This window comes from Arachis hypogaea, chromosome 4 (genome assembly GCF_003086295.3).
Source record: "Arachis hypogaea cultivar Tifrunner chromosome 4, arahy.Tifrunner.gnm2.J5K5, whole genome shotgun sequence".
Classification (NCBI taxonomy): domain Eukaryota; kingdom Viridiplantae; phylum Streptophyta; class Magnoliopsida; order Fabales; family Fabaceae; genus Arachis; species Arachis hypogaea.
This window is the reverse complement of record NC_092039.1, coordinates 101,082,097-101,096,853: the sequence shown is the minus strand read 5'-3', so window position 1 is coordinate 101,096,853 and position 14,757 is coordinate 101,082,097. Positions and strand designations below refer to the sequence as shown.

Here is a 14,757-nt window from a genome sequence, read left to right as displayed (position 1 = left end):
ACATTTATGATTAAAAAAATAAAAAATTATATGCAAAAATCTGACCCTTACATTTTAATTTTTTAAATTTGATTATCTATTTTTTTTATTTCTCCTCTACAATTTTGTGATATATCCCTTATTTTCATGATCCAATAAAATACATCTTCTTTTCTAAGCTTTAAAAAAAAATCATGATATATACATCTTTCCCTTTAATCAGAAGAGAAGAGACAGGAGTTCCTCCTTTTCTTCAACAACAAATATTCAAATGAATTGGATGAAAGAGGAAAACTGTTGGAATTATCATTCCTTTTTATTCTTATCGATCTGAATTCCATTTAGTTGTAGGAAGCTATGCTTTTCTCATGCTTCTATCAAATTTAAGGAAACCAACCTAGTACGTTCAAATTAAAGCCTTTATAATGAGTTCTTGAATTAGTTTAGAAGTGGCTATCGTATCAATTTATTAGTGAGCCGTGAGGCATGAACCTTTTACTGTGTTGTGAACTACTAAGTACGAGTCATTTGAAGAAAAGCAGATGTTACTTTTTAATTTTCTGCTGCATTCAATCCGAAAATAATTGAATGTAAAAATTCTAGAGAAGAAACGTAGAGTCAGCAATTGAAAATAAAAATCACGATAATATTTAAAAATTAATCTAAAATTATTTTATTTTAAATTTACTAATTATCTTTAAAATAAATATTATAAATATATAATTTTTAATATTATATATATAAATTATAATATTAAATTAAATAAAATAATTTAAAAATAATTTATATATTTAAAAAAAATGAAATTTAAAATTATGCATTTATAAAGGATTACATTTCGGTCTTCAATGTACTCTATGTAAATGTAAATTACTACAACGTATGAAAGTTTTAAAATTTAAACGTAAACGATTATGATTTATGAACATTAGCAATTTACACATATGTTAGGAGATTAGAACTACTCTAAGGTGTTGCAGTTTACGAATAAACTAAAGACATGTAAATCGTTAAATAAAAAAAGAAAGATGAAAATCGTGGTAATCTTGATGCACAATAAATTTTTTAACTTTTTCTATTTCGTTTGAGTTTAATTATTTTATTTGTTTTTTTAATTTTATCAAATTTTTAATTAATTTTTTATATTTTATTTTTTAATTGAATCCTTACAATATTTTTAATTTTATAATTAAATCCTTTTTAAGATAAAAAAGTTATTAGAGTTAACTGAATATTTTTTTGCAAATTAAAGGCATTCATAATTAAAACCTAACTAGATTTTTGTTTACGGGTATTTTGAAAGAAATATTTAGTTAAGTTTAATTTTTTATATAAAAAATATCTAATTACAAAATTAAAGTTAGTGAAGAGGATAAAGTCCAATCCACATGTTATCAAGACCAAGTTTATTCCACTTTATAGAGGTCGATCGGATCTACTCTGACCTCAATAATTTTACTTAACTAACCTCTATTATCACTCCTATCCATCTAAAAAGAGAGATTCCAATATCTCTACTAAAAGAGTGACTAATCTCCAGAAAAAATGAGACTACTCAAAAAATGGTTATAAACTCTACATTTATACATATAAATATTCTAATATTTTAAGTATTTTTTGAATTTTAAATTTGAATCTACTAAAAATTTGTCTAAGACTCTTAACTTAAGTATTTGAATTCCTTAAATACCACTCTTATCTCTCCATAAGAATTTAAATAAGTTTCAGAACAAAACTCAATTAAAGAAACATATAAAAATTTAATTAAAAATATAGTAAAATTATAAAATTAATAGAATAATTAAAATTTTTTTTTAAATATGGATTTTACTGACAAAATAATGCTTATTATTTGAGACTAAATAACTACTAATATAACGTACAATAACTTAAAATTATATATATACTTGTGTAAGAATGTTTTGAATTATGTTATAATAAGATAAATAAATGCTAAAAGTTAAAATTAAAATTCAGGATGTAAAAACAAATCCATTCTTAAAATTAAAATGTTATAAAGTATGTTCATAAACATAATTATTTAAATTTATTATAATTAATTTTTTTTATTTATCTTACAAAATGGAAAATTTTAGTTTTTTCTTATTCCTGGTCACAATTAATTGACAAATTAATTATTGAAAAATACTAAAATATATAATTTTTTGTTTAATATTGTATAATTTTATAATTATTGTTTTTGTATATTATTTTTATTATTATTTTTTTATAATATGAATTATTGATTGTTTAGACGGAGCAAATTACACAAAAAATTAACTTTAATTGTGAAAAAATATAACGCATTAAAACAAAATACTAAGAATATTACAAAAATACTAAAAAAAATTAAACATACTTCAAAAAATAACATTTGATAAAATATATATATATATATATATAATAGAAATAATAATATCCTTATATACTAATTTTGTATAGAGCTTATATAATTTATTATAATTTTATAATTTAATTTAATATTCATTTAGGTTAACATGCCAAATTATTAGTGTATTTTATATTATTTTTTATGTTTGATATACAATATAAATAACTAGCTCATTGAAACGAAGATAATTTATTTTAAATAGGTCACTAATCATAAAAACTAAAATAAATCAAATAAAAAATTAAAAAATTATTGTACATAAACTATTGTACATATTTACAACTTTTGTATTAACTTTTTTTCCATGTTATATCCTCTATTTAAATTTTAAATATTTTTTATTTATAAATTGTAAGTCTTTATCAGTTTATGTTGGCAATTTAAATAGATTAAATTTAACATTAAAATATAATATTTTACAAATATTATAAATACATAATTTTAAATTTTATTTTATTTAAATACATAAATTGGCTTCGTTTTAAATTATCTCCTTAATATAAAGATAAAAATTAAAATATTGCTAAATTACAATAAAAAAAAGACAAAAGGTATAGGACTATAGCACTTGAACATGATAAACTTAGATAAATCGAAAATAACAATCAAAACAACAATTTTATAACATCTGCCTTTATAGATAAAGAAACACAAACAGTACACACACAAAACAACAACATATAAATCCTAACAAACTACATTATTAGCAACTAAGTAGAAGGACAACGAAGATAAATCGACACAACGACATTATTAACAACTAAGTATGGGAACATGCATCAAGGCAACAACTTCATAACATCTATTTTTCTTCGTTGGTAAACTTGGATTCATTAATATCGATGCCTTCCTCAGCAGCATACTTTTCGCCAGACTTATCCATGGTAGAGTGACCTCCTTTACGTCCCATTTTTTGGTAGCCCGCAATTCCTATCTGCTCCTTCCTAGTCTGCCCTCCTTTTATACCCATCTCATGATATCCTTCCGATTCCAGCTACTCCTTCCTAGTTTGGCCTCCTTTGCTCCTTCCTATACTTTTATTTATATCCATAAGTGATACTAATGTGATCGAAAAAGATCATCTTAAAAGTATAAAAAACATTTTTTCATTTTTAAAAAGTAATAAGTAATAGCATTCATGATTCTTAAACAAATAGTATCAATTATTAAAACGAGTTTTTAATAGTCTAAATATAGGATTCAGATTTGTTCATCCCAAGAAGAAAAATTTTCATGCAAAAATTGATTAAAAAAAATGAAAAATTTGTCTATTTTTCTTTGTCATTTAAATTTCTTAAAAAATAATAGTACAATATATTAAAAAATTTTAAATAAAACAACATACACCTAAAAAGGATTATACAAATAATACAAATTATTATTTAAATTATTAAATTATTTTTTATTAGTAACAATTTAATTAGACTCAATTGTGATAATAAAAATACATAAAAAATATATAAAAAATTTTAAAAATACTTATTAAAATTTATATCTTATGTATTCATTATGTACTCTCATAAAAAAGATAGAATTAAATTTATATTATTATTAATAAAAAATAATTTAAATAACACAAATCAATTGCATACCTTCAGCAAGGTGTTCTTGAGTTTCTAGACTCTTACCACCAATACCACCAGGAACCACGGTTTCACCTTGCTTTGCCCTCTTATCAAGCTCTTCACGCTTTTTTTGCCGAGTTGTCATATTGGTTCAGATTTTTTTTTTTTACCCTATGGAATTTTTGTTTTTCTAGAGATGTCTATAGTGGTAATTGAAGACGTAATTTGAATGAGAAATAAGACAAGAGCAGCATGATTTATATATAGTTAGAAACAACTAGGGTTACATTACATGTGAACCAGTAAAGACGAAGGACGCGCGTACAATTGCATGCATTGACTCGTGTACGATTCCATGCATTGACACGTGAATGAAGTCGTGCACAATGATAACACTATTAGGTGGGATGATAGTGACACGTATATATAATATATAGTGAAAGAGACTAACTCAATTGCGGTGGGTGAGTTTTTAGCCTGCACCTGATACCTGATATACCTGATACTTTTTTTAGTTTGCTGTCCTTCCTACCATATTGACGTGTGGAATGTAAATTGATAATTTAACATAAAGTGAGTTACTTTATAATAGATGAATTGAATTACAAGTCTTTATGCAACATATTTATTTTGATCTGTATTTATGTTGCAATAATACAAATTTGTCATGTTTAAATATAAAATATTCTTTTGACATTGTTTTTGAATTTTTACTATACTTTATATAAAAAGTTTATGTTTTTTGAAGTTCATAATATATAAGTTGTTAGATAATAACAAAAAGGATAAGGAGCAAAAGTTACTTTAACAATTTTTTTAAAAAAGGCAACTAAAGACCGAAAAAAATTAAAACCAAATAAAAAAAAACAAAAATAAAAGTCAAGTAAAAAATAAATATACAGTACATAAAAATAAAATAAAATATAAAATATAAAAAAATTTTAATCCCAATAAATACATATTATATTCAAATGTTCTATACTTTGTTTGGTCCGAGTCATTTTCAATGAGTGAAATAAAATGAGTTTAAGAAAAATAGAATAACTATTTTATTTAATTATTGGTTTTACCTTATCCGAGAATTTTACAATTTTTATCAATAGTTATATTAAACAATCTAAATAAAATAGTAATCTTTTGAGGTTTGAGATAAACACCCTATAAGAATCTCATTATAAACTTGTATGCATAATTTATGAGAATATTATTATAATACTTACATATATTTAAAAATTAAAAGGTTCTTGTTTCATATGCACATACTTATGGTTATAATGGAAACAAATATTTATATAAAGTATTTGCTGGAAAGTATAGGATCAATACTTAATAAAAATGTGTATTTATTTTGTGATCTTTTTGCATGCGAAAAAAAATTCTGAAATAAAATAAAAAAATAATTATTTTTATATCAAATAATTTTATTTTTAATATTTAAAAAATATTATTGTTTTTAAGAATTTGAAACAAATTCGTCCACTAAAATCGCAAACTTACTCTTATTTTTATATAATCTAGATGGTATTGGTATATTTTTTAATTTAATTTACATAATTTAAATAGATATAATTTAACTTAATAATTTAATTTAATTTGATAAAAATAAAGTAACCATATTATTGTATTGATGTGATTAATTATATTTATTTAATTTAAAAAAATTAACTTAATTTTGGTTTTTTCATTTATTCTTGGTCACAATTAATTGATAAATTAATTATTGAAAAATAATAAAATATATAATTTTTTTGTTTAATATTATATAATTTTCTAATTATTGTTTCTGTATATTATTTTTATTATTATTATTTTTTTATAATATGAATTATTCATTGTTTAGACGGAGCAAATTACACAAAAAATTAATTTTAATAGTGAAAAAATATAACGCATTAAAACAAAATACTAAGAGTACTACAAAAATACTAAAAAAAATTAAACATATTTCAAAAAATAACATTTGATAAAATATTTATATATATATATATAATAGAAATAATAATATCCTTATATACTAATTTTGTATAGATCTTATATAATTTATTATAATTTTATAATTTAATTTAATATTAATTTACGTTAACATGTCGAGTTATTAGTGTATTTTATATTATTTTTTATGTTTGATATACAATATATTTTATTATTTTTTATATATTTTTATAAAAATATTAGTGTTTAATTTTTCTTAAAAGTAACATTTTTTAATATTAAATAATAAATAACTAGCTCATTGAAACAAAGATAATTTATTCTAAATAGATTACTAATCATAAAAACTAAAATAGATCAAATAAAAAATTAAAAAATTATTGTACATAAACTGTTGTATATATTTATCATTTTTGTATTAACTTTTTTTTCATGTTATATCCTCTATTTAAATTTTAAATATTTTTTATTTATAAATTGTAAGTCTTTATCAGTTTATGTTGGCAATTTCAATAAATTAAATTTAACATTAAAATATAATATTTTACAAATATTATAAATACATAATTTTAAATTTTATTTTATTTAAATACATAAATTGGCTTCGTTTTAAATTATCTCCTTAATATAAAGATAAAAATTAAAATATTACTAAATTACAATAAAAAAAGAAGACAAGAGGTATAGGATTGTAGCATTTGAACATGATAAACTTAGATAAGTCGAAAATAACAATTAAAACAACAATTTTATAGCATCTGCCTTTATAGATAAAGAAACACAAACAGTACAAACAAAACAACAACATATATATCCTAACAAACTATATTATTAGCAACTAAGTAGAAGGATAACGAAGATAAACCGACACAAACAGCAGACATAAAACAACATATAAGAACAACGAATTATTAGCAACTAAGTATGGAAACATGCATCAAGGCAACAACTTAATAATATCTATTTTTCTTCGTTGCTAAATTTGGATTCATTAATATCGATGCCTTTCTCAGCAGCATGCTCTTCGCCAGACTTATCCATGGTAGAAAGGCCTCCTTTACATTCCATTTCTTAGTAGCCCGCAGTTTCTATCTGCTCCTTCCTAGTCTGTCCTCCTTTTATACCCATCTCATATTATTCTTCCGATCCCAGCTGCTCCTTCCTAGTTTGGCCTCCTTTGCTCTTTCATATACTTTTATTTATATCCATAAGTGATACTAATGTGATCGAAAAAAATCATCTTAAAAGTATAAAAAACATTTTTTCATTTTCAAAAAGTAATAAGTAATAGCATTCATGATTCTTAAACAAATAGTATCAATTATTAAAACGAGTTTTTAATAGTCTAAATATAGGATTGAGATTTGTTCATCACAAGAGAAAAAATTTTCACATAAAAATTGATTAAAAAAACGTGAAAAATTTATCTCTTCTTCTTTGTCATTTAAATTTCTTAAAAACTAATAGTATGATATATTAAAAAACTTTTAAATAAAATAACATACGCTTAAAAAGGATTATACAAATAATGCAAATTATTATTTAAATTATTAAATTATTTTTTTATTAATAATAATTTAATTAGACTCAATTGTGATAATAAAAATACATAAAAAATATATAAAAAATTTTAAAAATATTTATTAAAATTTATATCTTATATATTCATTATGTACTCTTATAAAAAAATTAGAATGGAATTTATATTATTATTAAAAGAATAATTTAAATAACACAAATCAATTGCATACCTTTGAGGAAGGTGTTCTTGAGCTTTTAGACTCTTGCCACCAGTACCACCAAGAACTACGGTTTCACCTTATTTTACCCTTTCATCAAGTTCTTTATGCTTTTTTTGCCGAGTTGTTATATTGGTTCAGATTTTTTTTTTCATCATATAAAATTTTTGTTCTTCCAGAGATGTTTATAGTGGTAACACCTGATACCTGATATACCTGATACTTTTTTAGTTTGCTGTCCTTCCTACTATATTGACGTGTGGAATGTGAATTGATAATTTAACATGCAGTGAGTTACTTTATAACCGATGAATTGAATTACAAGTCTTTATGCAATATAGTTATTTCGATGTTGCAATAATGCAAATTTGACATACTTAAATATAAAATATTCTTTTGGCATTGTTTTTTAATTTTTACTATATTTTATATAAAAGGTTTATATTTTTGAAGTTCATAATATATAAGTTGTTAGATAATAGCAAAAATGATAAAGAGCAAAAGTTGAGTGAAACCCCATAATGGTCCCTCAGATTGAGCCCGTGCACCAATGTTACCCCTGACTTTCGAAATGCTCTAATTGCACCCTTCAGATTGAGCTCCGTGCGAAATTCTGGTCCCTCCACCCAATTCCGGCGTGACTCAGCAGCCGGAGCGCTGAGCTGGCTGCTTATTGTCCACGTAGGCAGCCTTAAACGGCGCTGTTTTGCGTGAATGGCGTTAATGAATCAACACGACGTCGTTTTGCCTTGGAGGGGAATTGAAACGTTGCTTGGGGAGAGGGTTGATCATTCTCCAGTCTTTCTCCTACTTCTCTTCAAACGTTTCCTCTCGCTGTCGTCCAGAGAATGGTGTGACATTAGGGCACGTTCTGGCTATTGCTTGAGTGAGTTCATTGCCAAGAGAAGGAAGTACGCCACAGGTACGAAGTGGTTGAAGCAGAGGCTATCGTCATCGTCAGCTACAACAAGGTTAGTAATACAGAATGTGTAGTTGAAGTTCAAATTTTTTTTTAGTTTTCAATGATGGCTGTTCACGTGGTGTCTTGATTGAAGCAGAGTTGATATTCGTTTGGTGTCTTGTTTAGATTTCTGTGTTGTTAGGTTTTTGTGGTTACGTTGTTAGGCAGGGGTTTGGTTTGCTCTGTTTTTTTTTCTTCCTCAAAGAAAGGTTGCATGTGTTTAATTTGTTTGTTAACTTATCTGGCAGATGGATGAAGTACTGGACATTATGTTTCATCATGGAGGAAGTTTTGAGAAGGGCGTGGATGGAAAGATTGGTTACTATCCGGACAACAGAAACTGCCTAGGTGATGTTGAGGTTGATAGGTTGGATGTATTTTACCTGAGAAACTATTATAAGGAGCTAGGTTATGACAGAATGAAGGAAGTCTGGTGGCTTGTACCTGGAAAGAGCATAGGGGAGGGATTGAGGAAGTTAAATAGTGATGCAGACCTAAGAGAGATGTGTGAGATGGGTTCACAGAATGCCGGCCTTGTTGATATCTACATTGAACATCAGGTTTCGTCACCTGAACTGATAGAAGGGGAGGAGGTTATGGTATACATTGATGATCAAGTAAGGGACCTTGGGACTCAAGCTAAGGAAAATGTTGCAGCTACACCAGACGATGGTTCTAGGCCAAATCATGAAAAGAATCCTACTGCTAATGTGAGTCGACGTAGAGAGGAAGGGGTAAAAGCATCTGTTAAGGTGCCGTCTGAACAAAAAATTAAAAAGAAGGTCAAGAACACCCTGAAACCAAGTCAAACAAAAGTTCATAGGAGGTATTGCCTCAGGTCTGCCACTGGGATAGGAGGCACAAAGGCTCAGAAAAGAGGGCAGGGTAGCAAGATCCCAGTGATGTTGATGTCATCTGATGAGGAGTCCTCTAAAACTGATGATAGTTCAGAAGATGAGCCCTATAAACCAGTAAGGGAAGACAGCTCATCTGATTCATGTGCTGCGGACCCTGTTCCTTCACCTAAGGTAAAGGGTAAGAAGAAAACAAGTAAGGGGAGTGCTTCACAGGATAATGGTAAGGGAAAGAATAAGATGAAGGAGAAGATTTGTGTTGATGAAGATGCTTATGTGGAGGGTAATTCTGATGTTGAAGTGGATTTTGGGAAAGTTGGAACTGATAAGAATGATGATTATGATGCATACGATCCTGGGACTGATTCTGATGGTGCCAACTCTTGGCATTCATTGGAGATGAAAACCCCACCCAATTCTGAAGACGAACTAGAAGAGGAGACCGAGTCTGATGAGGTGTTTCCTGTTTTTAGAGAGGGGGCTAGGTTCGGGGAGCTTCATTTGGAGGTTGGAATGAAGTTCAAAACAAAGTGGGATTTCAAAGAAGCTGTTAGGGAGTACACCATCCAGGAGGGAAGGCGTATTCGGTTCAATAAAAATGATAGGAATAGGCTTAGGGCAGTTTGCAAGGTGAAGGAATGTGGTTGGGTCATCTTTGCTTCCAAGGACCGAGACGATACTTGCTGGCAAGTGAAGACTTTCAGAGATGATCATAGCTGTGCAAGGGAGGATAAGAACAGAGCAGCCAATCGTAACTGGGTTGCTAGTAAGCTGGTGAAGAAAGTCAGAAAGTATCCCAACTTCAAGCATTGTGATGCAAACACCTTCTTCAAGACCAAGTATGATCTGTCATTGAATAGGAACTCGATCTCTAGGGCACTGTCTGATGCTAGAAACCTTGTATATGGTGATGAAAAGGCTCAGTATGCAATGGTGAGGGACTATGGGGAGACACTGCTGAAGACAAACCCGGGTTCAACTGTCAAAATTTGCACCATCCCACAGCCAAACGGTGATGTGATATTTGAGAAAATGTATGTGTGTTTAAGTGGCTGCAAGAATGGATTTAAGGCAGGATGTCGTCCACTCATTGGACTTGATGGTGCTTTCCTGAAAACTGTCTTTGGAGGGCAGATTCTATCAGCTATTGGGCAGGATGCAAACCACCACATATATGTCATTGCTTGGGCAGTTGTAGAAGTTGAAAATACTGCCAACTGGAAATGGTTCCTGGAACTACTGCACGCAGATTTGGGAGATTACAAGACACATGGTTGGTGTTTCATATCCGATATGCAAAAGGTACACTACTGCTAATCCCTTCTGATTTAGTTTCCAGTTTATTTGCATCACTGTGTTACAATATTCCTAATCTGTTAGAGGCTTGCTGATATCTGAGTAGGACTACTGTAGATGCACGATAGTAAAAGTTAGGGACATTTATGGTGCCTTTGTTATAAACTCAGGGACTATTATGGTGAAAATTAAAAAAGTAAGGGACTATTATGGTGAAAATATAAAAAGTAAGGGGTCTAAATGGGTGAGCATATAACTATGTATTCAACAGACTTCTCTCTGCTGTATTTGTGTTAATTATTATTGGCATCCACTCTGTGTTGCAGGGACTCATAAATGCTGTACAGGAGGTGATGCCCAATGTGCATCACCGTTTCTGTGTATGGCATTTGTGGAAGAATTTCAACAAGCAATGGAAAGATCTGGAGCTAAGAGGGTTGCTGTGGGATTGTGCACGAGCCACAACATTTGAGGAATTCAGGGAACATAGGGAAAAGTTAAAGAGGCTTAATCCGGAGGCATGGGCATACCTAGAAAAGTGGCCACCACATTCTTGGACAAGATCTCAGTTCAGTCACAAGCCAAAGTTAGACTCAATATGTAACAATGCGTGCGAAGTATTCAACGCAAAGATTAAGGAAGCTAGGAGGAAGCCTATAATCACACTGCTGGAAGAGGTTAGGATGTTTGTAATGAGGACGATGGCCAAAAATAAAGTGAAGTTGGATAATCATGTGGGGATACTTCCCCCAGTGATCAAGAGCAGACTGGAGAAGCTGAGGAAGGAATCTAGGCAATGGCAACCAATCTGGGCTGGAGACACCGGATACGAGAAGTTCGAGGTACATGGACACCCTACACACCATGTAGTGGATCTGGGGAAAAGGCTATGTACTTGTCAGTTTTGGATGCTAACAGGTAATGTCTTTAACTATTACTTAATTATTTAACTACTCTACCTACTGAGTCTAATTAATTATGCACCTACTTATTATTGCTGATGATGGTGTTGCAGGAATCCCATGTGTGCACGCATGTGCTGCTATTGCTAGGGTCAACAAGTGGCCAGAGGATTTCTGCCACAAGCTCCTCACAATGGAGTCCTACAAAGCCACTTACTCCCACCACATAAATCCTTTACCTGGCCAACAATTATGGGAAAGATCTGAAGCCAATAGACCATTGGCACCTTTGGTTAAGAGGAAACCTGGACAGCTCCAAACCAAGAGAAGGAAGGATGCGGATGAGGGGGGTCACTCTAGCAAGAAATCCAAGCCAACCACCACTCTGAAGAGACAGCTACGACCATTCACTTGCAAGTATTGCTTGCAGAAAGGTCATACAAAAAGAGGGTGTCAGATGAAGAAGGCGGCTGAGGCTGCAGAGGCTGAGAAGAAGAAAGCTGCGGAGGCTGCTGCTAAAGACCCTAAGGCTGCTGCTCAGAATGTCACTGCAACTGCCACTGCGTCAGCTACAACAACTACTTGCAATGCACCTCAAGCTGCAACTGCCTCTGCTACTGCTACAGGCTCTGGAATTGCAACAGCGTCCGCTACTGCTACTGCTACTGCATCTGCTACTGCATCTGCCCCTGCTCCTGCCACTCTTGTGGATGTGGATGTCCAGCAGGCTGAAATTGATTTGTCTCAGCCCTCATACTCTGAACCTGAAAACTCCCAAAAGGTATTTGTTTAATAATGTTTCATGTAATGTGTTTTTATTACTTGTCTTATTTTATAGGCTTTATGTCAAATATTGTCTGCATTGCAGCAGCATGAACAAACCAGGAACACACCTACAAGACCTGGGAAACTGCCACTTAGAAGAAGGTCACCTCCTCCCACTGGCTCTGCATCATTCAATCCAATGGAGGGAGCTAGTGAGGCAACTGCAACAAGGCTTGCCAACTTCCTGAAGTTTGTCCCAACCCCGGGGTTCAAACCGCCAAGAAAGAAGTGATTATGATCCTAGCTTTAGGTTGAGATTATGATAGATTGTAATATTTTGTGAAACAATTATCTTAGTCTCTTTTGTTTGGTCATGGTGATTTATAGACACCTCTGCAACTTTTAAATACTAATTAAGTTGCTGGAATCTAGCTGAAACAATGCTCAGAATTTTTTGGCTTGCTATTGTCATTAATGCATTATTGCAGAATGTTTATATGAACTATTTTTATTTTGATTCAGTTATGAATTGTGCCTTATGTAAGCTTATCCTACTGTTGCTTATCCATATCAATTATATTTACAAGAACAAAACCAAATAGTCATTCAATATATCAAAAACAATCTAATGTCAATTACATTGTTCATAAACTGGAATACACTGGTTCTGTGTTTCAGCTCTCACCCTAATCAAACCTTCAACAGTAACATCAACACAAACACCACAAACACGAATACCCCTAAACCAAGCACTTGGACCATCAGCTTCACATTTCTCACATCTGCTTCCAGTTTGCCCACCTTCCATGCAATGTTCATCTTCATCCCACCATGCTCATCTTCTTCATCAGACTTCAGCGGCACCTCATCCTTTACCGAATCTGCCCAGACAAATAACCCACACCAATTCTTTCCACTAGTCTGCAAACATGCATCAACCTTATTAAACAACTACCTCAAGTAACCAACACTATAAATTTCAGCCAGTAATTGCACTCACGTTATAATTCGGACACCCGAAGAATGGCTTATTAGGATGACTCTCCGTCCCTGACCACCGAAGGACAGGCCTACACCCACAACCACACCACTCTGGAACTGCTGAACGCCGGGCACGCACATTGTTCCCTCTCCAGATTCCAGTCGCAGATGAGCGATTCGACCTACGAGAAGCTTGACTGTCACTCATGGCGGGAGAGGACGAAGAAGAAGAATAAGGGGGAAGAAGAGGGAGAGTTGGACGACGAACCAATTCACATAGGAAGAGTGAAGAACAACTTAGGGTTTATAATTGGTACCAGGGACTAATTCAGGGAATTTCGACATTCTTTGAAGATCCTCCACATCAGCTAGCCGTTTAACGCTGCCTACGTGGACAATAAGCAGCCAGCTCAGCGCTCCGGCTGCTGAGTCACGCCGGAATTGGGTGGAGGGACCAGAATTTCGCACGGAGCTCAATCTGAAGGGTGCAATTAGAGCATTTCGAAAGTCAGGGGTAACATTGGTGCACAGGCTCAATCTGAGGGACCATTATGGGGTTTCACTCAGCAAAAGTTACTTTAACAATTTTTTAAAAAAACCAACTGAAGACCGAAAAAAATTAAAACCAAATAAAAAAAATAAAGAAAAAAGTCAAGTGAAAAATAAATATAAAGTACATAAAAATAAAATAAAATATAAAATATAAAAAAAATTTTAATCCCAATAAATACATATTATATTCAAATGTTCTATACTTTGTTTGGTTCGAGAGTCATTTTCAATGAGTGAGATAAAACGAGTTTAAAAAAAATAGAATAACTATTTTATTTAATTATTGGTTTTATATTGTCGGAGAGTTCTACAATTTTTATTAATAGCTATATTGAACAATCTAAATAAAATAGTAATCCTTTGAGGTTTAAGATAAACACCCTATAAGAATCTCATTATAAAACTTGTATGCGAATATTATTATAATATTTACATATATTTAAAAATTAAAAGGTTCTTGTTTCATATGCACATACTCATGGTTATAATGGAAACAAATATTTATATAAAGTATTTGCTAAAAAGTATAGTATCAATACTTAATAAAAATGTGTATTCATTTTGTAATTTTTTTGTATGCAAAAAAAATTTCTGAAATAAATTAAAAAATAATTATTTTTATATCAAATAATTTTATTATTAATTTTTAAAATATATTTGTTTTTAAGAATTTGAAACAAGTTCGTCCACTGAAATCGCAAATTTACTCTTATTTTTATATAATCTAGACGGTATTGGTATATTTTTTAATTTAATTTACATAATTTAAATAGATATAATTTAACTTAATAATTTAATTTAATTTGATTAAAATAAAGTAATCATATTATTGTATTGAT

The 14,757-nt window shown here is 30.2% G+C and overlaps 2 pseudogenes; both read right to left on the bottom strand.

Annotated features, from left to right (window-relative positions):
* Positions 1 to 2,988: 2,988 nt before the first annotated feature.
* Positions 2,989 to 4,148, bottom strand: LOC112794349 (protein SLE1-like; annotated as a pseudogene).
* A 2,680-nt stretch (positions 4,149 to 6,828) lies between these two features.
* On the bottom strand, positions 6,829 to 7,738 carry LOC112795084 (protein SLE1-like; annotated as a pseudogene).
* Between the last annotated feature and the right edge of the window lie 7,019 nt (positions 7,739 to 14,757).